The 27,346-nt window shown below is 44.1% G+C and overlaps 2 long non-coding RNA genes across 2 annotated transcripts in view; one reads left to right on the plus strand and one right to left on the minus strand.

The window, feature by feature from the left end:
• The window catches only part of A530065N20Rik (RIKEN cDNA A530046M15 gene), an 86,959-nt gene extending 70,058 nt beyond the window's left edge, over positions 1–16,901 (plus strand). Inside the window, exons 2-3 of the long non-coding RNA NR_046142.1 lie at positions 10,711–10,904; positions 13,515–16,901. This is a non-coding gene — a long non-coding RNA (RIKEN cDNA A530046M15 gene). The remainder of the gene's footprint in view (positions 1–10,710; positions 10,905–13,514) is intronic.
• Positions 14,758–26,648, minus strand: Gm46420. Its single transcript, XR_001780977.1, has 2 exons — positions 26,562–26,648; positions 14,758–15,112 (listed from the first exon to the last, which is right to left on the minus strand). It is a non-coding gene; the product is annotated as a predicted gene, 46420 (long non-coding RNA).
• Between the last annotated feature and the right edge of the window lie 698 nt (positions 26,649–27,346).

Here is a 27,346-nt window from a genome sequence, read left to right on the forward strand (position 1 = left end):
GTAGCCCCCTCTTGTAGCCAGTTAAACTTGGGTTGTCTCTGGAAGCATCCCATCTCCTCCCCACGCTGGCTAGAGACCTACTGGAGCTAGTAAATTAAGACTTCTACTTTTGACGTTTGGGCCGGGAGAGAGCGAAAACCGATCTAATAATAATTAGTTATGGTTTAACATGCGAGATCGGAATGTTCTCGTTTTTCACTCTGGGGCCTGGTGAGAAGGAGTTGAGGGAGAGAGGCAAGATTGATGGCAAACAGAGACTTTCACTGTTCCCATGCCAAGAGAAGCAAATGATCCTCAGGCGCCTCCTTATATCATGTTAAGAGCCCGTGACAGCCCTAAAAGAAATGGAGAAAACCGGCAAAGGTGGGGGATAAAAGAGATTCCCTTTATTGTTCTCTGAGGCCAGGCACCTTGGCACACGCATCACTGCTTGCTCACTTTGTAAAGACCGCAGTTTCCACCCCCCTCAACCCTGACAGCCTACCCTACCCCTCCAGGCCCCCGCTCCCGCCCCCCACCCCTGACAGCCTACCTCTCCAGGCTCCAAGAAGGAGGGTCTGGGCTCAGATAACCGGCTCTGTTAAAGAACAGCTTGTTTTTGTAACTCTGGCAATACAGTTCCTTTCCACTTAATGAAGTGGGGTGATGTTGTGGATAAGACATGACCCGACACAAACTCTAAATACCGAGTCCAAATGTTATGGGATCAACCCTTCCCAGAAATGTCCAATGTTCAATGTAAAAATCTGTGTCCCTGGGGCTAGCCGCTATGGGAGAATTTCATCAACATTTCCAAGGGAAAATACTGGGGAAGGGGAGCCTGTGTGTGTGGATGTGTGTACCTGCCACATAGCTGTTACAGGACACAATGTAGGGAGATCTGCTCATTTCCTTCTGGTGAGAAATTTGGAGGGAGAAATCTGAGCTGGTCAAGAAGAGAAGTATAAAACAACTCACGAGTGTCACTCTGTTCAAGAAGGTACTGGAGTAGAGCAACAGATGGTGTCTTTCAAAGAGTGGCCCCGCGGTTTTAATTTACCTTATAATATTGGCTGCAGAGATGAGTCTGAGCACTGATCCAAGAACACACGGAGGGCAGGCCACTGAGGGCCAGATGATCTGGGCCTCCTCAAATCCAAGTCTGATGCCCAGTGGTGCCCTGGGGAAGACTCAACAGTTATGGCCCAGATGGGGACATGTGACAGGTGCCAGCAGGCACAAGGAGCCAACTGTCTGGCTCTACTCATCATGGAGGAGATTATGTGAATCCATGGATGAGAATTTGGGCAGAGTGCTATCTGTAAAGAACAGGGATGTGGTAGCCCAGGGTAAATGGGGCTTCACAGGGTGTGAAGGAACAGTACAGATGAAAGATCTTACAAGACCTTCAGCTTCTCCTCCCTTAGCAGTCAGATCCCTATTTAATTTACCATTGTGCCCCCTCAAAATTTCTGCCTGCTCTTCCCAGTCCCTCATCAGCCCACACAGATGATTGAAACTGGGGACCAGACCAAGGACGGAAAGCTTCATCAGGCCCTTTAGCGCACCCTGCCTTCTTCAAGGAGTTGATGTAGATTTGAGGGTCGTTTTGCATGAAATCCAAGTTTTCTGATGATAGCATTGAAAACAGAGGGAGAAGAGATTAGATCATGACATCCAAAAGGAGTAATATTTCCCTACTGGCCGATGTTGGCAGGTAACCGCCAAGGGCAGGTGAAGGGCTGCTGCTGAGGGAGGACTCCGAAATTGCAGAGTGGGTGTCCCTTGAGAGGGTCTTGGATTGGGGGAGTGTATGTTCATAGGAATTGGCAGAAGCGTATACTTTGAAACTGAGTCAGGCATGAGCATCATTTAGGAGCCTAGCTCCACCCCTAGAATGTCTGACTTAGAAGAGCTAATTGCCTTCTAGCAAACTCCTAGGTGCTAGGGCTGGTCTAGGCTGCACTTTTGATAAAGAAATTTGCATGGAACCTACTGATTTATAGCCACATCTGCACCTGTGCTCTGGAAGGAACTGTAACAGGCTGCAGTAAAGCCAGTGCCCACCGACTGGGCTCTTCTCCGGTTCGCTGCTGGAGGGTTCAGGATGATCCTAGATGCACAGATGCAGTTGCTACAGTGAGGATCCAAAGGCTCTGACCCCGGCCTTGCCACTGCTAAAGTGAACTTGGGAGTGTGGGAAATGATTGGAAGAAGCCTGGTGGCCTTAGTATACACATGTGGGAGAAATGAGATAAGAGGGGGAAGAGAGGAGGGGAGAGTGTCTAGGAGAAGTTAGAAGGCTTTAGTATAAAGGGGGGGAGGGAAGGTAAGGGAGGAAAGAGGACTGAGAGAGGAAGAGGGAAAGGAGGAGCAAAAGGAGAGGAGGGGAGGGGAGGGGAGGGGACAGAGAAAAGAGGGCCTAGGAAAAGTCTGATGGCTTCAGTATACAGATGGGTGAGGACGGGTGAGAGAGGAGAAAGGAAAGAGGAGAGAGAGAGAGAGAGAGAGAGAGAGAGAGAGAGAGAGAGAGAGAGAGAGAGAGAGAGGAGATAGAGACAGACAGACAGACACACACACACACACACAGACACACACACACACACACACACACACACACACACACACAGAGAGTTCAATTTCATCTCCAGCTGTGACACTAGACACTAGACTAGAAAGTCCACACATTTCTTAACCCCTTTGAACTTCAATTTCCTCCTTTGTGAAACTGAGGCCAGAGGGTCCATCTTTTTGTCTGCCAAATGAAGTCCATCCTGGCTTGTTTTAGCAGAGAAGAGATTTATGGCAAGGATATTGGGAAAAATGAACTGTTTCACCAACAAATCAGCGGACTGAAAAAAAATGAGAGGGTTTGTACGGTTGTTGAATAAAAGAACTGTAAGAGACCTAACACCAGGGCAGCCAGTGGGTTTCGCATGGACCATGATTTTAGAGGAAAACAATGGAGGCTGTAAGCACTGCTGAGTGCTACTCATTGTAGAATGACCAGGGATGCTGTGTGGGGTAGCTGACATGGGGGCCATGTCCTTGTATTGTATGCTAACATTCTAAGGTGAAATAACACAATATCTGTGATTTGTACTGAAAAAGAAAAGCTCCAGAGAAAGAAACAAGTGGGAGAGGAGAGAGAGAGGAGGGAGCAGAGAACCATCAAAGGCAGCCATGACAGAATGCCGCTTGCTGGTACATCCTGGTTGAGAAGCCATGGGAATTTGTTTTCTGTTTGAGTGCACATGCATGCTGGAATTGGGTTGGAATTCTTCATGGCAAAATGTTCCAGTGAAGCAGAAAGCACCCTTTCTAAAGAGCCTGGAGAGAAAGGCTCAGATACCCGTCACAGAGGAAGCCAGACCTGTCCTTGCCACCAAGCTAGCAAAGGTAGCTGGGAAGGGACTCTACATTTCCAGATTCTAAGGTAGGCGTGTTTCTGCCATCAAGTATCTTCAAGAAGTAGGAGTTTCCCAGGTGACGGGAAGGAATCACAACCATCCCTAGAGGCCATAGTGATTCCTAACCCATATAAGTGCATCTCTTTTTCCTGTCCCTAAGATGAATACACCCCACATCCCCATCGTGTGTCTGAGTGTTTTACTCAACCCTCTTGAATATCAATAATTTGCCAGTCTCTTGTGGAGGACTTTGAGCCAGCCTGCTCTGACAGAAGCAGACTTTGTGTGTAGAAGAGGAACCCAGTAGGTAATACTATGTTGTGTATCTGTATCCCGTCTCTTATTCTATTTCTTCCCCAAGCCCACAGGAGCCCTCACCACCAGTCCTATTTATTCTATGTAAACAGTTGTGTTATGGTTTATATATGCTCAGCCCAGGGAGTGGTACTATTAGAAGGTGTGGCCCTTTTGGAGTAGGTGCGGCCGTCACTGTGGGTCTGGGCTTTAAGACCCTTACCCTAGCTGCCTAGAAGTCAATATTCTGCTAGCAGCCTTCAGATGAAGATGCAAAACTCTTAGCTCCTCCTGCACCATGCCTGCCTGGATGCTGCCATGTTCCCACCTTGATGATACTGGAATGAACCTCTGAACCTGTAAGCCAGCTCCAATTAAATGTTGTCCTTATAAGAGTTGTCTTGGTCATGGTGTCTGCTCACAGCAATCAAACCCTTACCAAGACAAGTGGTTGAACATCCAGTGTTGCCTTTCATGGCGTCCTCTGTCAGGTCCCTTGGTTCTTTTGCTGTATGGGCTTCAGCTGCCTAGTTGTTCTAGACTGACAGTCTTGCTGGTTCTTCAGCCACAACCCTGTGCACATGTGCAGTAGTTTACCTGTTCTCACTGCTTTGAGTCTCCTCTGAGACTTCTGCTGGTGTAACATGACATACTGCTACTTGAACCAACATGTATTTTCATGAGCAGAGGGGGTATACTATAAAGCAACCGTAAAACACACAGGGCAGTAACAGTTGCTTGCTATCATCATTTGGGTTCTGGGCGGTGCTCAATGGTAGATCCTTTCCTTTTCTTCAACTGCAAGTCTGGTAGGCTTTCTTATGCCTGTGTCACTGAGGACCTGCGAGAATGCATTGTGCTCGAATCAAATAGGGTAGATGCCACTAGATAATGAGAACTTTATGCTTCATAATATTCCTAATGATGTGATTGCTGCTTAAAGATATCTAGGTGCAGTGCATGACTGCAGCCTCACCTAGTTGTGTCCCTTTACGAATGTGACAATTGGGGCTGGACAGATAGCCTGGTATAGGCCACCATACCCAGAGTTTGCTCTGTGTTAGGCAAGAACTCTACAACTGAGCCACATCTTTGGCCCTCAATGACTTCTTACCGAAAGACAGAGACTAACAGTTTTTTTGTTTTTTTTTTTTGTTTTTGTTTTTGTTTTTTTATGTTAGGCTTCCCAAAGCAGAAGCTAAAGCAAGGATTCCATGCAGGTGCTTATTTGGGCAGTGATTCCAGGAAAGGGGTAGGGATGAAGAGGGCAGGGAGGAGTCTCCATGAGCTCTATGCTAACCCTTCCGCTACTGAGGGCAACTGAGACTCAGTTGCCCTTGTACTGGGCATAGGTATCTGTTCAGAGTTGCCCATCTGTGCTATTTAAGCCTGTGTCACTGGAGGTTGGCTGCCATGAGTCCACACACTCCCTGTTGCATGGTCAGAGCATGCCCATGGTCTGTGTAGACTTCTTACAGGGTTCTAGAGGGATATAGAAAGAAGCCATTGGGTTAAATTAAAAATGTATCTGATATGGACATTTTAGAAAACAAAGATTCTGGGCAAAATAATGAAAAATCCAGAAACATCCTACCAAGAAAAACAATAACAGATGTTTAATGGCTTTTATTATATTGGGCACCCTTTGAACTGTCATATGCCCTTTATTCATCAAAGCAAAGTCCCTAGTGGTTAGAAGGGGAAGGTTTTCCTTGGGCATCACAGTCCTAGTGGCTTGTGTGTTCTGGTGACCACAGGACCTGACAGAAACAGCTGGAGAAAAGTCGTGGCTTTCAGGGGTCCAGCTCCTGTGAGAAGGCGTGGCAGCCAAGCTCCGTTCACTGCCAAGGGGCTTGTGGGATTGAGCTTCCTCACAGCCTGGAGGAGAAAGCAACCGAAGGAATGGCAGCGATGGGGGCTGGACTTTCTGAGGCCAATCCCTGGTGGCCTACTTCTGCCCTGTAAGCCCCACTTCTTGAAGGTTCCACAGCCTCCCACAAGCACAGCACCGGACGAGGGCCAAACATTCAAAGCATGAGCCTGTGAGGCACATTTCAGATTCAAGACAAGCACTGGCAGAGACCCGGGCAGGGACTGCCAGTGAAACTCTGGCACCGGGCTTCTCTACACTCGGAATTTTCTCTCTTTTTGTATTTAACCAAAAAAAAAAAAAATCTCATTAGAGTCTTCCCAGTCGTGTGGGGGGTGCTATGAATCACCATGCATATACAGAAAGAGAAACATGAGCAAAATGAGATAAATTATCCTAAACTTTTTCAAATTTAGATTTTCAATTAGTTTTTGACTTAAGTCATTAGCATTTCCTCCGTAACGCCAGCTATGTTAACAAGAACATTTGTAATACAGTACTTTCAAGAGACGTTTAAAAGAAAAAAAAACCAAAGAAACTAGAACTCACTGGTGTGGGCCCTGAAGCTGACTGCAGATTGCACGGCGTGGTTTGTAACGTTGGCTGCTATTAGATGCCGTTCTGAGAACCTTACAAAGCCATTCACTTCTGCCCAGCCTCCGGCTCCTCTGCACAAACACCTCTTCCTTAAGGTGGAAGAGAAGTCTGTTATCACCTCCCAGATTTTCTGTCAAGAGCTGAATAATCATCTTCAAGTTTTGCCGCTGAAATTTCAGACTTGTTAGCCTAGGCAGAGGAGTAACAGAGCTGAGTCCCACCCAACAGGCACGAGATTCTGTTGGTGAACAGGAGACTCCATCTGTGTGGTATCAAGGTATAACTAGACTTCACATGTATAGATTTGTGTCTTAGAATGGTGTGCCTCTGAGTGGCTCAGTGGGATGTGCTACAAGCTCTTTGATTTCCTGCCACAGGTGGGAAAGCTGCAGCCTTCAGATCCGGAATGCTCTCTGTTAAGTTGTGTGACACTCAACGGCTGCCTGAGAATCACCCACGTGTCTGTGTGCACAGAGATGTCTCTTTACAGCATCCCCATCAACGTAAGATAGATTATACTCTGTGAAAAGAACTGGAATCCGAGAAATACTGTCCTGAGGAAAGTAGGTTTGGGGTACAGACGTGATGAACGAACATTAGCCAGCTTTATGTCCAGGGTCTCAACTGTTAATATGTCTGATAATAATTTTTGCTTTAATTGCAAATAAAATGCCTATGAGAGAGGTTTCTTTCTTTCTTTCTTTCTTTCTTTCTTTCTTTCTTTCTTTCTTTCTTTCTTTCTTTCTTTCTTCCTGTGTTAACTCATCTGATTTCACTCAGGGTTGTGGAGGCTGATACCCCTTTGGACTATTATTCTATGTATTAGAAATGTAAAATGGAGGCTGTGCCTAGTCCTTTAGAAACTTGATGTGTATGTAGGGTTGTGTGTGTGTATGTGTGTGTGTGTGTGTGTGTGTGTGTGTGTGTGTGTGTGTGTATAGGGGAGTGATGCCTAGAGGAGGGATTCCCCTTCTCAAAAGAGAAGGGGAGGATCTGTGTAAGGGGATACTGGGAAGATGGGAAGGGGCTGATATTGGGATGTAAAGTGAATAAATAAATAAATTTAATAAAAATTAAAATAAAAATATATAAAATGATTTGGACATTATGATTTTAAAGACATTCTGTGATGTACTCAAATGAGGACAATATATTCTTGTCATCGTGCTTAATTAAGACAGAGAAATAAATAGACTACGAGGGAAAGATATTGGCCATCTTTACTTTTAAAATTATGCAGTTCCTTCACAGGTAACTTTCAAAAACTCGTCGTGTACTCTTGTGTGCAAGTCACAGAGCTCAGTAGAGATGACTCCTAGTCTCTGCTATTATTACTGGTACATATAAGTTCTCCAACAAGTACCAGTGGCATCCCTTATGGTAATTACCACGTGTAACCTGAGCGGGCTGCCATTTGGACCTATTTCTTCCCTCCCTCGACCAACTGGAGGTGTTTGTACTGGTTGGTCCTTTGCTTAACCCTTTTCACAAGCTCCATCCATTCCACTGACAAGCACTCATCAGTACTCCAGGAGTAGCAGCTGTGGAGGGAGAACACTTCATGTTTGTCTCTCGTTGGGACACTCCACAGAGACTACAAGAGTGTGGTGGGGTTTGAGGAGGATTTATAGGAAGAAGCAAAAGTTCCTGAGGTGAAGACATCATTACATAAAATACTTTAATAACCACTCAAGAAGGTAAAACATCACAGCACAGGCTTCAGAGTAGACTTCTTCAGTGTGTGATTGGAAACAACTTCCTAGGGGGAAGAGCTGGACCCAAGAGGGTAGGAGCTTTTTAAAACGAGGCTACAGTTTAAGAAGATGATCAGGGATAAGTTAACACAGTGGGATATTCTGTTGCAGATGTTGATCTCATTTCTCTCAAGGCAACTATTGTGAAATTCAGGCAAATTTTCTTTATGATGACAATTACATTTTGCAGGAGAGGGACAAGCACAAAGCATGCTGGGAAGATGAAAAGCTGGCCTTCCAGCCAGGGTGAGCGGTCTGTTCTGCCCCCAATGCATGCTGGGATGATGAAGAGCCAGCCTTGCAGCCAGTGGTGAGCAGAGTCTGTTCTGCCCCCTGATGCTCAGGGATATGTGCACATGTTCTAGTACCCTTGGGATGACTGAAACTTCAGTTAATCATCAAATACTACTGGTACTGTGATTTTTTTTTCCTATTCATGCAAATGTAGAGTAAGCTTTCAACCTTTGTTTACAGGAGGCTACTTACAGCTTCTCTTTGGCATACTCAAATGCCACCGTCATCGTTCTTGGCTTTGGGGGTCATGATTAATTAAAATAGAGTTACTTGATGGCTATAGAAGCTGATCCTATAACCAAGATGACTAAGTGACTGATGGGTAGCCTATACACTGGACAAAGGAGCGGCTCAGGTCCGGAAAGTCGCGGATTCATCACATGATTTAGGACTTACCAATTGTTTATGGAATTCTTCAGCTGAACAGTGTAGAACTGGCTGTGGTTGCTGGTAACTAAACAAGGAGAATGAAAGTGCAGGTTGAGGGGAATCTACAAGACCGTTTGTAACTGCAGCATAACTCAGCCTGTTCCCAACTATGTTGAAGAGGGAAGAGATTGCTTGAGGATGTATGCTTTGAGCTAAGTGGGTAGCAGATATGTTTATGTGGTCTTCTGGGCTCACCCAATCCGACTGGTTCAGGCATCGAGTCTCTTACCATAGTCTTATGCAGCGATGGCCCCGTTCCTCTCTGCTTAGTCCCCACTAGGTTGAGTGTTGCGTTTCCCAGCCCCGACTGTCCCATGCTATCCCCATCCTGGCAATCATGGCCTTTAGTCAGGTTCCCTCATCAACCCTGGGGAGGCTTCAAATGCAGCTTTGGTCTTGAAGGACTGCTTGGAACATCTGTTCCTCAGAGGGTTCCTTCTTTAGGGGATCCCTAAATCACCCCAATTGACCAGAATTCTCAAGGCTGATTCCAAAACCAACGAAAAAAAACTGGTGCTTTCCTCTGCGTTAGCCCTGGCAGCTCTATCATTGCCAGAGACAACCGGGAAGAGAACCACGCTTATTTGAATGGAGGACAACCGACATTTGATTAACATTTCAAAACTACATAACTATATAAGAAACGTCTTGTTTTCAAGAGTAGTCATGTTACATGGTTTTCAGTAACCTTAACTATGACATCCCTTGTTCCTTGACTGAGTTTTCTTAGTAAGTTTACCAAATACTGATTTTTTTTTTTTCTGGACCAATTCTAGGAAAGAAAAAAAATGTCCATAGAGAAAACATAATCCAATCATTTAAAAAAAAATGGGTCACCAGTGGCCAAGTCACAGTTCCTGGACACCATTTCATTACAAAGGAGATTGTATTTTATAACAATACAATTTGTCTCAAGGAGTTTTGTTAGTGTGGGAACACAGAGAGAAAAATAACACCAAATGTGTACACACACACACACACACACACATATATCCATGTGCCAAATGAGGACCTGGGACTGCATACATTCCAGGGCAAGACAGAAGAGAATGGAACTGCAGGCTGTGACCTACCACTGCAGGTCTTTATGGGGCAGTCGCCTGGTCTGTGCTCATAGACATGGTGACAGAATAAGGATTTCTAAGTGTAGAAAAACCATTCAAAGTTGACTCATCTTTTTTTTCCCTGTTTGATCAGTTTATTAAACACGGGTTGTCACACTCCTCTGATTTATTTTGCTTGTTTCTGAGCTTGGTGGGAGCTCATTTCTGTCACCCCCATATGGATGATTCTGAGTAAATTTTGGTTTTTCAAGTGTTCCCTTTCCATCCTGATGGCTGCATTTATTCTGTGCTTCAGACCTTCTGGCTGAGGACCGTTTTGGAAAGTTCCTTGTATAATAAATAAATGATACAATAGTAAATACAATAAACAAATAAAACAAGAATGTGCTTCTTCAGATAAATCATGTGTATATAACTTTGGTCAAACAGACCTTCCTTTGAAGAAATTTGAGAATGTATTAGGGCTATCATGACCACAACCCATGATCACATAGACAATTGAGAAGCTAGTTGTTTCAGAAACATTTGATTGTAAATCCTGTCTGTAGTAGCTGGCCAAGCGAACATTAGCTGTGTGTGTGTGTGTGTGTGTGTGTGTGTGTGTGTGTGTGTGTGTCTATATAGATAGCATTAGTCAAGCTAATGTCCCTTTTTGTCCAGAGCATTTCAAGAACCACATGACTATCAGATTTTTCTGAGCCATGTTTTTGAACACATTATTTAAAACCATATGTCAGGAAAGTTGTACCAGGCTGCAGGATTGGCTGCAGGATTCTGTCAGCCTTTGAGCAGCACTCAGGAGCTGCCCCTGCACCTGCAGCATGCATTGGTCATGTGACTCTAGGGGTAAACTTCCAGATAGCAGTTTAGTTGTTGTCTCTTCCAGCTGAGACAATGGATGTGCCTAAAATTAGCTAGGAAAAGGCTGCGTGGTCTATCCAGGTTTCTCTGAGGAACAGGCCAGCTCAGCCTTGCTTAGTGTGCTCCTTCCCGCTCCATTTCCCCGGCTCTCCCCTCAGGTGTGTTCATGGAAAGCTGCCTCGAAGTTCTCGGAATTACTCAGGATTCTTTCCCAGTCCTTCATGGGGCCTCTAATGAAGTCTGAGCTGTAGCCTGGGGTTGATGCCAGCCTGGAATGCAAGGAGACTGAAAGCTGACACCCGTTCAACGGAGCAAAGGGCCTTGCACTGAGGTTGTTGCCATGACAACCTGGGTATGTTCCTGGTGACGCATTTACACAACGGGGTTAAAGTTCTTTGAAACCAGTGGCTGCTGTAAAAACAGCATATTAAATATGCTCCGGACTGTGGGCTGTGCATTCTTCTCTCTCTGGAGACACTCCCCCTGCCGTGTGTGTGTGTGTGTGTGTGTGTGTGTGTGTGTGTGTGTGTGTGTTTCATTGGGGGAAATTTCTCAAAGTGCAAAGTGAATTTACAGCAGAATCAATCAAATAGCGGGCTAGCTCTGCACAAATTTTCTCCTTTTTGAAAGGAAGGGACAATAATTTGGGTCATCATTCCCCTCTGCAGTATTTCTTTGTTTGTCTGTCTTGTTATCTCTGCACACCAAAACATCTGTTCTCTCACCTTGCCTCCTTGGTGTGGAGCAATATGTTTGAAGCTAGTCACTTGGCAAACCATTTGGAGAAAAGGATAGCTTCAATGAGCCCATGATTCAAAAATCTTTTGCCTTTTAAATTTGATTTGAATTGTTTTCTATTCACCTTGTAGTTTTGTGTTAACTTATTATTCAGGCAGACATTTGAAGGGGGAAATTAAGTAATCCAAAAATATAATGATTGTTCTGCTAGGAAGCCTCCTATTTGCTGGCTGTATGCGGGTTCTACAGACCAGATAGGTAAGCCATACAGCTTTGCCAAGGGAAGCCTAGTCCAGCCCAGCTTGTCACTGTCTTTAAAGTTTAAAGACTGTCCCAGTTTGTCCTGAGCATGGGCTTTCCTGAGACTTGAGAGATTTACTATTAAAGTTGAGAAATGTCAGGCACACCAGGACTAGCTGGTCACTGTGTATCGAACAACCACCACTTAATATCTGCCCAAATCCCAAGGCTCTACTACAGAGGCATTGACACCAAGTCTACTTGTCTTTGGGCAGCCCCATCTCCTTTGGTAATTTAGTGGTATTGGCAGCAGACCTGTTTGTCTGTCTACTCAAATGTATTCAGGTCTAATAAGAGACCTTAAAAGGTATTATGCCCATTCCGGAGATGCTATGAGCCCCCTCCTGGGTGGGACCCCTTTTGGCTTCTGGCTACCATCTTGCTTGGAATGAAGGGCCATCTATCACTGGCTTCCTGTCTCCTTTGCCTTCACATCAGTAGAATCCAGCACTGATTAAGGAAGCTCATTCATGTAGCTTCCTTATTGTGGTACCTAAGAGAAGGTGAGGCAGGAGTCTCCGACTATTCAAATTGAGATGGACATGACACGGTAGATCAACCTCATCAGATTTTACCTGGCCTAAGTCTCCATCCTATGGATGAACAGAAGGGGCTTCAGAAAGACCTGTGGGCTGATTTTCTGGCCTCGGGGATATCTGCCTGGGATTTTTTTTTTTTTTTTTTGTATCAACTGAATCAAGATGTCTTGGTCGCCTACCTAGTCTGTTGTCCAAAGTCGTCACTGGGGCAGTCAAAGGACCAAGACATGTTTCCATTTCTATAAAGAAAGTACCATAAAAATGTTGTAGTTTCACTGTTTAAGTCCAAAAGGGAAGAGACTAGTTTAGCTTTGAGAAACACGACCCAGACAGACATGAAAAGGCACTAAAGGATATACCCTGGAGTGACCACTGTGGTTTTACCCAAAACCCTCTAGGTTACCTGAGCAACCCAGCAGTGCTTCACCTTGAAAGAGAGTCACCTAGTTAATCACACAGTACACAAAAAATCTCAGATTCGTTCATTCATTCATTCATTCATTCATTTATTCATTCACCAGGTGTTTATACTGCTCAGAATACTTAACCCTGCTCCAGATTCCCAGAGAAAGGCTGTGTTAATCAAACTGTTGTAATCAAGGTCTCCCTCCCTCTCAGGAGGCTTACAGACCAGGGGAGGAAAGCCAATGAGAAAGTCCTTCAGCACACACATTCATAGACACCCTTTTGGAAAGCTCTTCAGGGTGTGTTCACTGTGGCTGCCTAAGGTCCAAGTACTAGTTCAAACAAGTTCACACGAAAGAATTTCTCCTCAAATTCTAAATTATGGCATCGGAGACTCTAGCTACATGAGGTTGTTTGTTTGTTTCTTCTTCCTGGAACGTCAGAACATACATAATGTTTTTTAAATGCTGGTGATCAGGTAACAAGAACTTGTTTTAAATGTCTGAATTCAGTTGGTATGTGTACAAACTCTATCCTGCCTCCTACAGCAAGAACTGGGTGGGGGGAGGTTAAAACTCATTGGCTGTCTTGGCTAAATGAACTCAGGGGAGGTTAAACTCTTTAACTCTATTGGCTAAATGAACTTGTGTCCATGAGTTGTTATGTTGCTGAAAGGGAGGGTAGGATTTTGCAGGCAAAAATCCAATCTGGTCTTCCTGACCTGATTGTGAAGGTGGCTGAGGTGGACCCTTTTATTGGAAACTCATTCCTGTCCTCTAGTCTATAGCTGGGGTGGCCATCTATCAGCCAAGCCTCAGAGAGCTAAGTGGTTGTGCAGTCTGCACTTCCTCGTGCACCATAGTCCCCGTGCAGAAGGGTTCTCCTGGGTTGAACCCTTCTCATGGTTTTGCTAAGAACAAGCTTCTCTCGGGAGAACTGTTTTTCTTATGTCTCTCATGTCTTTATTTTGGATCTTACAGGGCACAACAATGGCTGCTTTGTTGATCAAATGATTTGGTCAACCATATTGGTCGTTTTCCAGAAGGTTGGGCAGACACTGGAGCCCTTGAAAGGTGTGAACGTCTGTGAAGGGGTGGTGACCTTGAGGCTGGCTGGCTGCACTTGAGATCAGATCCTCCAGCTTTGGTATCAGACCATGCCCGTGCTTTGCTGATGACACTGCTGTCTCTTGGGATGCAGTTCTGAACTAAGTACTGCATTCCACACTCCACGCTCCTGGGAGAGTTTTTAATCTTTTCCATTTTTTTTTTTTTTTGGTACGGGTAGATGGTATGCATTTTCTGATTTTAAAACAAAGTTGTTACAAGGTGGTTTCTATTTTGAGGTTTTTTTTTTTCTTTCCTAGAAAGGAAAGAGAGGTTAAATTGTGTTTTATATGAATTCAAAGAAGGCTGCTTTGAGAATAAATAGCTGCCTGGCTGTATGACTGTTGAGGTATAACATGACACATGATTCTGTGTATAAGTGTGATTGCCTTCAGAGGATAACTGAGAAACTAAACTCAATATATACTTGCCAAAATATCTTCTCCTGGGCCATCTCCTCTCAAGTACAATGTGTATTCAGGCACCTGCAACCTCAGTTGTTTGCCTGGACAGCTAAGAGATCTATCGGGGGAGAAACGGAGATCTTAATCTGTGGCTTTTAGAGACATTTGGTTTGGGTGTTCAATCCTGTCTTAGATGATGGAAATATGTCTTAAGGAAAACAATCAAACAGACAAAAACCTCAAAAGAAACAAATAATACTTTCTGGGACAGGAGAGATGGCTTTAAGCCTGCTCAGGACCTGCATTCAATCTCCAGCTTCCATACAAAATGCTGAGCATGGTGGGTTGTTCCTATCATCCCAGCATGGAGGGACAGGGAGATGGGAGGTGAACCCCTGGCATTCACGACCTCACCACCCTACCTTAATCAATGAGTACCAGATCCCATGCCATCTTGGACTGGCAGAACTGTGTCCTAAAACTATCCTGTCAAATTCTGTCTGGACCAGAGGAGGACAATTGTATCAATACACACCCTGGAGACTGATTGACAGATCTGTCAGCATCACAGACTCAAGATGTCGAGGATGCCAGAAACTGAAGGATAGAGTTTCTGAAACACTTTCCCATTAGGTGGTGGGCCATGCTTATCTTACCTGGTGCCTTCATTTGGGTTCATTGCTGTGAAGAAGACAACATGACCAAGACCACTCTTATAAAGGCATACGTTTAATTGTGGCTGGACTACAGTTCGAAAGGTTTGGTCCACTGTCATCATGGGCAGGAAGCAAGGCAGCATGCAGGTAAACATGATGCAGGAGAAGCTGGAAGTTCTACGTCTTGATCCAAAGGCAGCTAGAAGAGGACTATCTTCTGAAGGTGGCCATGAGGAGACTCTCTTCAGAGCTGGATGGAGCTTGACCACTAGGAGACCTCAAAGCCCACCCCCACAATGACATACTTCCTGTAACAAGGCCACACCCACTCCAACAAGACCACACCTCCTAATAGTGCCATTTTCCATCGGCCAAGCTTATTCGAACCATCACACTCAGGAAGCCATTTTGTCTGTTGAGAGAGAGAGAGAGAGAGAGAGAGAGAGAGAGAGAGAGAGAGAGGCATGTCACTATCTGCAGAAACCAGGAGAGGGTTTCAGACACCCTGGAACTGGAGTTACAGATGGTCGTGAGCTGCCTGATATGGATTCTAGGAACTGAACATGGGTCCTCTGCAAAAGCAGTATACACGCTGAACCACTGAACCATCTCTTTGTGGCAGGGCCTACTGCTCCAGGGGCTGCAGGTATACATGGAAAGGGCTCTGCCATAGTGTAACAGACCTACCTCTAGTCCAGGTGAGTCTCTCCCAAATGGTGACACCTTTGGGGACAGATTTAAAAAAATCCAGGAAAACTCACAAAGGACCAAGGACATGGAGCCCAAGACCCTACTTCTCCTAAACATCTGAATCATCTTCAGGCTTGCCTTTCCCTGGGTAGCAGCTTGTTAACTTTGAAACAATCGGCTCTTTAACATCTAATTTGCTCAAGAATTTTTGGATGTAAGTTCTCCTACATTTCCAGAAGGCTACCTTGTAGTATAGCCTGTTTCCCAGAACCTGAAACAAATTAGATTAATCATACTAGACACAAAATAAAAAGTGCCTTGTGAAGCCGGTCTGGGCAAGCCCTGAGATTCCCTCAGGTTGCCCAAGGAGAGAGCTTTGGAGTCCTCAGCTGCCACCCACCCTGTGTGAGAACAGAGACCAGAGTCTGAGCTTTGGGGAGTACTGCTGTGTTAGGGTCCAGTCAACTCCCAGAATTCTCGCCAATGAAAGAACAGGCAAGCAACAGTCACCCACTTTGGGGTAGCTTTGGAAAAAGCGATTTTTTTTCTTTGTATACTCCAGTTTAAAATGCAAACATTTTGTGTTTCGTTATGACCATCCACCAAGCTATCTGCACTCCTCTTCTTGACTTGACACCTATCGTGCCCCACTTATACACCCCCCCCCCCCGTCTCTGTGTGTCTACATGCTGGGGAATGTACCTCACACTGTACATTTCTTCCTCAAAGCTCCATGTGCCCTTCCTGAATGTCAATGAGTCACAGGGGATTTCAGCCCCTAACTAGGTTGATCACAGGCTCAAGTAAGGCATAAGCCCTGGGTTAACACTCAGCTGATCTCCCCTGCTCTCCCTTGTTTACTCTGTGTTGATCAGAGCAGAGGAAGGGGCAGAAGATTCCAGCAGCCTGGTCTCTGCTTACACAGAGGGGATACAGAGGTGGTAGACTCTAGGTTTCTTCAGGCTCAGAAGTCAGGGCTTTAGAACCAAATAGAAGTATGTCTGGCCATCTACTTTCATCACTAAACATTTCGAGGGCCATGAAAGGAAAAGCCTTTCTAATCATGCCTGTGTCCCCACTAGAGGAAGCAGAATGAAGCATCATTAGCTTTGCTGGGAATCGTGGTGACTCCAAGCCCACGGCCAAAGGGTCACCCCTCTCTCTTCTAAGGAATGCTTCTCTAGGTTTCTATGGAATTCCAGATTTAGAATCTGCCATCAGTGATCTACAACTTTCCAAAAGAATTTGTGACCAAAGTCTGTCTGGCGTCATGGGAGTTGGCTACGGTAGAGTTAGAATCTCTGGACCTGTCTGGGTGTTCTACTCCTGGCCTCTCTCTCTTCCCGTGTCCTTAGACAAGTGACTTCCTTCTTGAGTCTGGGCCTCCTTCACTGTTAAATGGCCATGCTAATACCACCTTCTTAGTTAAGGCTATAGGAGAGATCATTATTTGAAAGAAAAAAGAATCATGGCATTTTTTTTTCTTTAGTAAAAATAAATAACTTTTACTCAGAATGGATATTTCATAAGGCATGCCGATATCATAGGGAAACTTACTAACAATGACAAGGTTATTTCTGGGGGGGAAATAACTGGTCCATTAAAAAAAAAATAAAAGATTTTTTGTGGCAGATTAATGAGGGAAGACTGAATAAATATATATAAATATTTATATATAAAAATGAATTACTAACTGTGTCACAACTCAAAAAAAAAATGCCCAAGTGAGTCAACTTAGATTGTCTTACAATTAGCAGAAATAAATTTTCAAATATTATAAATTCTTCATTTACAACTACAGTCATTGCTAATAGTACTTAGCTATGTACAACGGGATGAGGCCATTTCTTTATGTAGTGTTTGCTGTTTCCTTTTAAGTTTAAAAAATGTAAAAACTTTACATTTACAAGCATACACACACACACAGACACACACACATATGTGTGTCTGTGTGTGTGTGTGTCTTTTGAGCATCTGCTAAGTGCTTGTGGATGCCACTGAGGCCAGAAGTCACTGGGTCCCTCAGAGCTGGAGTAACAGGGTGACAAGTGGTTATGAACTTGCCAGTGCAGATGCTGAGAACTAAACTCAGTTCTCTAAGAGAGCAGAAAGAGCTCTTAGCTGCTGAGCCACCTTGCCAGCCCCTTGCTATTAAAAAAAAAAGTGATTTTTTAAAAAAAATTATATTTTAAAATTTATCTTTGTTAATCTGGATAACCAAAGAACTAAACTTTCACAAAATTAGCATAGACAAAACAAAGTCCTAAAAATCTAACAGTTCTATGCTTTAGTCCAAACACCTAACTCAACTTTGGACAAAAGGATTTCTTTTTTTATGGGCCAAGAGAGCTATCCACTTATGGAAAAACTGAAGATGTGCAAGCTTCCTGGGTGCACTGTTAGGAAAAGTGGGGGTGCAGCTTCCGTGAAATTTGAGCAGCAGTAGGGGTACTCATGAGGCCCCAAGTCTCACCAGGGCAAGCCAGTTTGTGTGCTGGGCAAGCGAAGAATTGGTAAAGCTCCCCACCCTGTAAAATGGCATGTGCTTACCTGATTTTATCATTATGAATGTGCCCACAGCCACATCTGTAGTTACCTATCTGAAACTGTATAAGTGCACCATAGCAAGGTTCTTAGAACCTTTGGTGCTGACCCATGACAACAGGCTGATTTTCAATGCTTTATAGCACAATAGGCTAAGTTGATGACAGAGGCCTTTAAGGAGGAAATAAATAAACATCTTATAGAAATACAGGAAAATGCAATCAAATGGGTGAAGAAAATGAATAAAGGCGTTCAAGATCTGAAAAGGAAAATAGAAGCAAAAAAGAAAACACAGTCTGGGGCAACCCCAGTGATGGAAAACCTAGGAAAGAGATCAGGAGCTGCAGACGCAAGCATCACCAACAGAATACAAGAGATAGAAGAGAATCTCAGGCATATAAGATACAATAAAATAAACTGATTCACCAGTCAAAGAAAATGCCAAATCTAAAATATTTTTTAACACAAAACATTCAGGAAATTTGGAACACTATGAAAAGGTCAAACTTAAGAATAATAGGAATAGAAGAGGGAAATGATTCCCAGATCAAAGGACCAGAAAATACCTTCAACAAAATCATAGAAGAAAAGTTCCTTAATCTAAAAAAAGAGATGGCTATAAATGTACAAGAAGCTTAAAAAACACCAAGTAGATTAGACCAGAAAAGAAAATCCTCCTACCACATAATGATCAAAACACTAAATGCACAAAACAAAGAAAGAATATTAAAAGCTGCATAGGAAAAAGGCCAAAAAAACATACAAAGCAGGCCTATCAGAATTTCACCTGACTTCTCAATAGAGACTCTAAAAGCCAGAAGCTCCTGGACAGATAGCCTGCAGACCCTAGGAGACCACAGATGTCATCCCAGAGTATTATACCTAGCAAAATTTCAATTACCATAGGTGGAGAAACCAAGATATTTTGTTACAAAACCAAATTTAAACAATGTCTCTGTACTAGTCCAGCCCTACAGAGGAAAACTCCAATACAAGGAGGGTAACTACACCCAGTAAAACAGAAGAAATTAATTATTTGCTAGCAAAACCAAAAGAAGACACACACACACACACACACACACACTACCACCACCACCAACAACAACAACAACCACAACAAAATAACAGGAACTAAAAATCTTTGGTTATTAATATCTCTCAATATTAACGAACTGAATTCACCAATAAAAAAACCACAGCCTTATAGAATGGATGCATAAACAGGATCCAACATTTGGCTGCATACAAGAAACACATTTCAACAACAATGACAGCCACTACTTCAGAATTAAGGGCTGGAAAAAGGTTTTCCAATCAAATGGACCCAAGAGACAATCTGGAGTAGCCGTTCTAATATCTAATAAAATAGACTTTCAACCAAGAGTAATCAAAAGAGATGGGGAAGGACACTTCACATTCATCAAAGGAAAAGTCCACCATGATGAACTCTCAATTCTGAACATTTGTGCCCCAAATGCAAAGGCACCCACTGAAAAATTCATAAAAAATTACTGAAGCTTAAATCACATACATATTGAACCCCACACATTAATAGTGGGGAACTTCAATCCTCTACTCTCACCAATGAACAGGTCATCAAAACAGAAACTAAGCAGGGAAACAATGAAGCTAGTGGATGTTATGAACCAAATGGACCTAACAGATATCTACATAACCTCTCATTCAAATACAAAAGAATATACCTTCTTCTCAGTACCTCACAGAACTTTCTCTAAGATTGACTCTATAATCTGTCATAAAGCAAGTCTCAACAGACACAAGAAGATTGAGATTATCTGATCACCATGGATCAGATAATTTAAAAAATAATTAAATTAAAATAAAGCTGGACTCAAGAACTCAAGAAGTTAGATAGGCATCAACAAACCATATAACCCAATTTAAAAAACAGGGTGCAGAGCTCAACGGAATTCTCAACAGAGAAATCTCGAATGGTTGAGAAGCACTTAAAGAAACGTTCAATATCCTTAGTCATCCGGGAAATGCAAATCAAGATGACTCTGAGATTCCATTTTATACCCATCAGAATGGCTAAGATCAGAAAGTGATGGTTCATGCTGGGGAGGATGTGGAGCAAGGGGAACACTCCTCCTTTGCTGGTGGTAGTGCAAACTCGTACAACCACTCTGGAAATCAATCTGGCAGTTTCTCAGAAAATTGGAAATAGTTCTACCTGAAGATACAGCTTTACCACTTCTGAGCATGTTCCCAAAAGTTGTTCCACTATACTACAAAGACACATGTTCCACTATGTTCATAGCAGCTTGATTCTTAATAGCCAGAAACTGAAAACAATACAGATATCCCTCAACCTAAGAATGGATACAGAAACTGTGGTTCATTTACACTGTGAAATACTATTCAGCTATTAAAAACAAGGACATCATGAATTTTGCAGGCAAATGGACCGAACTAGAAAATATCATCCTTGAGTGAGGTAACCCAGACTCAAAAGGACATGCATGGTATGTACTCACTGATAAGTAGGTATTAGCCATAAACTACAGAATATTCGTGATATACTCTACAGACCCAAAGAAGCTAAAAAAGAAGGAAGGCTCAAGCCAGGCTGCTTGAATCTCACTTAGAAGGGTGAATAAAATAATCACAGGAAGCAGATGGAGGGAGGAAACTGGGTAGGAGAGGGGATGGGGAGGAGAATTGGGGGAGAGTTCAGAATTAGGTGTAGGGAAAGCTAGGAGAGAGCACCAGAGGGCCAGGAGAATGGATGGAAATCTGCAGCTGGCAAGGATGTAAGTGGGGGAGCATCTCTAGGAGGTGCCAGAGACCTGTGTTGGAGGAGGCTCCCAGAAGTCTATAGAGGTGACCTTTGCTGAGACTCACAGCAGTGGGGTTATGGAACCTGAAGAGGCCACCTCCTATAGCCCTGCAGGACCCTAGTGGATGAATAAGGATACCAACCAACCCACCCACAAAACTTTTGACCCAAAATTTGTCCTGTCTGCAAGAAATGCAGAGACAAAGATGGAGCAGAGACCGAGGGAATAGCCTATCAATTAACCAGCCCAACTTGCGACTTTTCCCATGGGTAAGTACCAATTCCTGACACTATCAATGATACTCTGCTGTACTGGCAGTCAGGAGCCTAGAATAACTTCTATCCAGCAGCTGATAGAAACAGATGCAGAGACCACAGCCAAACATTGGATGGAGCGCAGAGACTCTTATGGAAGATCAGGGGGTGGGGTGGGGGTGGAATTGAGGGCCCTAAAGCAGATAGGAACTCCATGGGAAAACCAACAGAGTCAACTAACTTGGACCCTCGGGGCTCTCAGAGACTGAACTATCAACCAAAGAGCATCCACAGGCTGGGCATAGTCCCCTGCACATATGTAGGAGATACAGCTCAGTCTTCACGTGGGTTTCCAACAACTGAAGCAGGGGCTGTCCCTAAAGCTGTAGCCTGTCTTTGGACTTCATTCCCCTAACTGGATGCCTTGTCTGGCCTCAGAGATGATGTACCTAGCCCTGCAGAGACTTGGTGTTGCCAGTGTGGAAGGGGGTACTCAGAGGAAAAGGGGAGGGGAGGTGGAGGGAGGGACTGCGTGAGGAGGGAGGGGAACCGTGATCAGATATAAAGTGAATAAATAATAAATGGGAAAAAAGTAAAAAGAAAACCAAACAAACAAATATATCCAAACATTTATTAAAAACTTCCACGGTACCCATGGGCACAAGCATCATATACACTAGCAATAATGGAGATCTGTTTTAGTGATGACAATTTTCTGTTTCCACACAGAGTGGTCTGTGTTTGAGGTATCATTGTAAGACATGCCAATATGGCACATTAGTGAATCAACCCAGGAGCAACCCTTGTAACCCTGGCCAGCGCAGTATCTTCCTGCCAGACTTTGTAGTATAAGCTAAGTGGTTCTCTTTTAAAAAGGAACAAATATTCTAACTCCTTACAAAAACATCCCGAAAGCTCTAGAAACACATATTACAAAAAAACAAAACAAAAACAAAAACAAAACAAAACAAAACAAAAATGAGACTTTATAGATACTTTGATTATTAGCTCCCTGTAGATCCCATTCTTTAAAAAGTTACTTAAGTAAAACACTTTGGTCTTCAATGATTTTTTTTTCAAGCCTGGCGATTTAAGAGAAACAGTGAAGACCTTCCCTTTCTTTATCCATTATGCATCCCTTCCACAGACTCCGCTTCACCCCTAGAATGTGGGCAGGACTGGGTAGCTCCTGTGTAGATTACTTGTTTGACTGTGGAAAAGCGATGTTATGGTTAACTTCTCAAGCGACACAAGCCAAGCTCGCAGAAACACAAATACCAAGAATGGTGTGCTCTGCGTGTGTAAATGTCTATACCTGAGACATGGCTGCCCAGTAGCAAGACAGATGAATACAGATGGCCAGAGGGAGGAGAAGGGTCCCAACACGTGAAGAGGCTCAAGTATATAGCAATTCCAAGGAAAGATAAAAATCATTTTAAAAATAGATTTCCCAAGGTAGGATGAACTTTGGGGGGAATTCGGGTGGTTAGGGGAACAATGTTTTCCCCTTTTTCCTCCCCCCCACCCTTGCCTTTGACATTTTCCTTTTTTAATTTTCGTTTTTCTTTCTTTCTGGTACTTTTCTTTCTTCTGTTCTGAAGTGTTCTCTGCAGTGGAGCTGGAGAACCGAGTACCTCATTTTCTTTTTCTACTTTGCAATTTAGTTTTCTCCTTGTTTCCGCCCTCTTGTTCGTTTTCCCTGCAGTCTTCTCAGCGCCTCAGCTCCTCACTGCTCCCTCGTGCTGTTCACATCCCGCACAATGTCCAAAGTCAGATGACCAAGGTTGCCAATTTTTTTTCAGCCTCCTCCAGTTGTCCTTGTTGCGACCTGGGGCTGCCACGAGGCCGGTGTACGGGGTTTACTGGAGCCCTGGGCTTTTTAGGTTGCGAAGACCTCTCCCACCCAGGCCCCAGCAACTTCCATGCGGCAAAGGAAGGCCGGACAATCTTCCTGGCATATTCCTAAGCACTGAATGGGAGCTGTTCTGTCTCATTAAGTGAATAGGTTGTATCACGTTTTAATCGCATGCAAATGAGGTCTCGAGGTTTAATTACCCAAGTGGTGGCTTCTGATCTAAGCTCTTCTCATTATGTCAATTGATCTTGAAAAAACAGAGTGGTATGCGGGAGAGAGGCGAGCCAAATGCTCTGACCGCTCTCAGGCGGAGACCTCCAGTTAGAAAGGAGGCTGCTGACTCTCAAGGCAAAGCTGGCCAGGAAAGTGAGGGGATGTGGTCACCTGGGGCCAGCTCAGCCGGGAAGCCACTTGCTCCTAGTTTGGTTTCAGGGTCCCGAGACTTTTCGCCAGCGTGATCACGCCTCCTGTGATTTCAACAGAGGCACTACCGAGAGGATCCCTGTGACTGCCTGTGCCGAGTGTCACCTCCGAGAACCTCATTTTCAAGGGCTCGTAGGTCTCAGCCTACTCTGTGCAGGAGTCACTCTGGTCCCTTCTGTCCACCAGTCAGTCACTCCTACCGGCCTGTGTGTCTTCGTAGAAGGCTCATATCCACAGTCAGACCATATCTCAGAGCAGCCGTTCTTCAGCCGTTCTCCACTCAGCCACCAGGAAATGGTACATCTTTGGACCCGGTCCAGATGACAGTCTTGTCCTCCAGACTTGAAAACATCATACAGACTATTGCATGCTAAGTCAGTCTAGAATGGCCCTGCTGAGAGGGAGAGGAGTCGGCTGGCAGCCTGGCCCTTCACCCAGAGAGGAAGGAGGAAGCCAGCAGAAGGGCCATTTGTCTTTGTTATTAGGGAGTAAATCAACCTTTGTTTTGCTGGCTCAACTCAAGGAATGCCATTATTACCAAATAAATTGTGTCGTTACAAATCAATCCAGCCAGCTTTCATTTAAATGTGAATTGTGATAATTGTCTGGGCTTCAAACCTGCTTCCACTCAGAGGACACAATGGTTAGGCATGTTGATCGGGTCAAATTTAACACTTAAATATATATATACATAAAAGCAAGTTTTATTTTTGTTATTAATCACTGTATCATTTTCTTCTCTTTGAGAAGCAAACTGTCTCTTGTATGTGTAGGACAGTTTGGCAAAATATTAAAAACATGCCAGCCATCAACAGAATGTAGTGCAAATGACCTCTGTGAGACAGCACACCTGCAGAAAGTTTTCTGTCCCTCCTGAATATTTTAAAGTCTACCTTCTAATGCGACTGGGACACTAACACTGCTTCCGGTGGTGCTGTGGGCTTTCTGGAGGGCTTGCTGGTGTTTACGTCCAAGCCTTCCTCTGGCTGCTAGTGTGAAGGACTTTATCCTTGCATCTGTCCTTTGCTTTTGGTCTTGAGGTTTCCCTGTGGCCATTCCTTTCCTTTGTGACACAGATGAAGGCTGGGAATGAACAGTGCGCCCCAGCCCCGGATGCCTTATCTCCTCTCTGGTTTTCACCCTTGCTTTCTCACACTGTCCTTTCTCTGTGGCCTCTCTGCCACCTCTGACCTCCTCCCCAGTTTTTACCCTTCCTTTAACAGTTGATTTACGATAGGCTCATGGAAGGGTCAAGCCTACTTTTATGGTTTGCTTAAAATATTTCTTTTAGAATGAGCATCAGAAGTGATCTTCAGTCCTTGCTAAACGTTCCACCAAGACCTCAAAAGACCTTTTACTGGCTACCCCTGTGTCTCGGTTTATATCTTTTGTGATTGTAAAGTGTAACTCATTAAATAAGGCGATTTTGAAACTTTCTGCTAAAATCAATAACTTAATAAAATATGGGATTTTGCTTTTTTTCTTCTCCCCTTGGGGAGAAGGTCTGCGACCACAGCTGTAGTTCGGAGGTACGAAGATGCAAGGAAGACAGAAGAAAAAGCTGCAGGAATAATTCTAAGCCTTGGATTATTTCTTTTACGGGATCGTTTTCTTTGGGCTTGACAGTTTGATCCTGGGACAGAAGCCACAGATCTCTTGGCACATTATTCTTACATCCATGCCCTAAACAGGCAGTTTTAGCCTTTGTTTAATTTGACTTTCTGTTGTTTCCGCATGTTAAATAGTTGCCAAATTTAAGGATGGTTTTAAAAAACACTCTGACTAATAAAACTGATGAAATTTCCAGTTTTTTTATTTAAAAAAAAAAACCTGCAGTCTGAAGATGCAAAAAAATGAAAAAAAAAAGTTGGAAATAAAAAGCTTGCTTATTTTTAAACGAATTGCAACTTCAAAGATCAATCATTGCCTAGAATTAGAAACCTTTACCCCAATACTCCCGACCTAAAAGTTAATCCAACCTTCTTGTTCTGATGTGGATCTTCACACTGAACTCTGTCTTGCTGGGAGATGTCAGCCACCTTCATGATCTTGTGCTAAATAACACCATATGACTCCTCTATAGATGGCTTCTCCAAACTTATTGATCTCCTCCCTCCTCGGTCATTAAAGTTGTGATTTATGACTCTGACGTTTTTAATGGGGCAAAGCTCAGAGGTTTATTGCAATGGCTTTTTAGCTTCCATGTTGCCTTTGGCTGCCAAAGCCCAGAGTGGTCAAGGTAGCTGTACTGTGGTCTAACAAGAAGACAGCTTTTTCTTTTCTTTTCCTCTCTTTCCTTTTTCTTTTCTTTCCTTTTCTCCCCTATTTTGTCAAATGACAACCTCCACGTAGCTGAAGTGTTTTACACCTATTACATAGTCATGAATTAAATTTTTTTCATTTCCCTCATTTCTTTCATGTAAAGCAAGCCCCCCCCCCCCAAGCCCCCAATTAAATGCCATCATTTTCTTGGTGTGAGGCTTGGCAGGCCTCCAGCAGCCAGCTAGCCCAAACTGAAGGGTCTGTTGCCAGGAATCTGTGACCTCAGACAAAGACCCACTGCCTTCTTCAGCAATGCGGGGGACCCTGCCTCAAACGAGAAGGATCTGAAGCATGAAATTGCAAACCCAGCTGTGGCAGTCTCACCAAACTGGTGCTCAGAAATGTCCACGGGAGGAAGCCAGGGCTCCGGCTTCTTCTAACTTCTGAATCCACGGACAGGCAATCTTAGGGAAGGGAACAAGAACGCAGGCTCACTATCAACGCACCTCTGAATTCATATCTCTGAGTTCTGGCTAGTGCCCAGCAGAAATGTAGGAGGCAGGGTGTGAGCAGGATATCCACAGCAGAGACTATTCAAATGAAGGACCGCTGGGGGTCTGCCCTGAATTTGAACCTTCTGCCCTGCTAAAATTATTAGTGTCTTTTCCTCTGGTTTCTTCCAGTAAGGCATGTCTAATTTGCATGCAATTTCAGTAATTGTATCTCAAAAAGAGAGGGAGGAGGAAGAACATGGTTTTGAGAGAGCGTGCTTGCTTGCTAAGTAGCTAGGATAAAGCCTGAGAAGTCTGACTCCTTCTCATCACATTTGCATGCGCACAACACACCGCTGGGGTAGGAGGGATGTCTGGTTTGTAAATAGAAGCTCTCCTGTTGGAGATCTGTCCTGGGACACATTCTCTTGCAGAAATGATTTAGCAGATACTTAAAAAAAAAAAAAAAAAAAAAAAAAAACTGGGACTGCCTGCCGCGCTCACTTTCAAAGGAGGTTGAAGCGCCACGCGCGATTCTTACCTCTCCTTCTCTTCACGTTTATTTCACTTCCGTCCGCCACATTCATGACGCAGGTGGCCAAGAAGGAGGTATCCGTCGCCACCACGGACAGCATGGTTGGCTCAGGAAAAGCACCCACCTTCCACTGCTATGTCATCCCCCACCTCGGAGAGCCTCCAGGGTGCAGGTGCCCTAGCATATAGCAGGCCCCGGTGTCATCGAGTTTAGACCCCCATCAGCCCTGCGGTCCCAGCAGACTGGAGCACGTACGGCTTTGCACTCGGAACCATACCTTCATTTGGCCCGTGGCCTCCCACACAGGAGCACTTCATGAGCGTGGAAGGAGAACCGAGTTTCAACAAGTTGTACCCTCGAGGAGGAATTGTGTCCACGGGTTTAGAGAAATGCAAACCAGAATTTCATTTTTCAACAGAGGGAATCTGAGTGAGCCTCTAATTTCAAAGCAGCTCAATATGAGCTGAGATCACTATGAACAGAGATCACTGTTTATAATGAAGAGTACCCAGTGCTGAAACTCCACATCAGAAATCAAGGTAAACAACAATTGATCTTTTCCTTTCCCTCACTCCCACTTTCTTTACCCCCTCTTCCTACTACCCCTCCTATAATCTCTATGTAGACCAGGCTGGCCTCAAATTCTCGGACTTCCACTGGCCTCTGCTACCCTGACACTCCCGTTTCCAGCTCTGTTGAAGAGTTGAGTCATGGTCGTGAATGCTGTTGGTGTGATCAAGACTGTAACAGCATTGACAGCATAGAAAGGCCGTTCTTCTCTTCTTTCAGCA

The sequence above is a fragment of the Mus musculus genome, chromosome 13 (genome assembly GCF_000001635.26).
Source record: "Mus musculus strain C57BL/6J chromosome 13, GRCm38.p6 C57BL/6J".
NCBI lineage: Eukaryota > Metazoa > Chordata > Mammalia > Rodentia > Muridae > Mus > Mus musculus.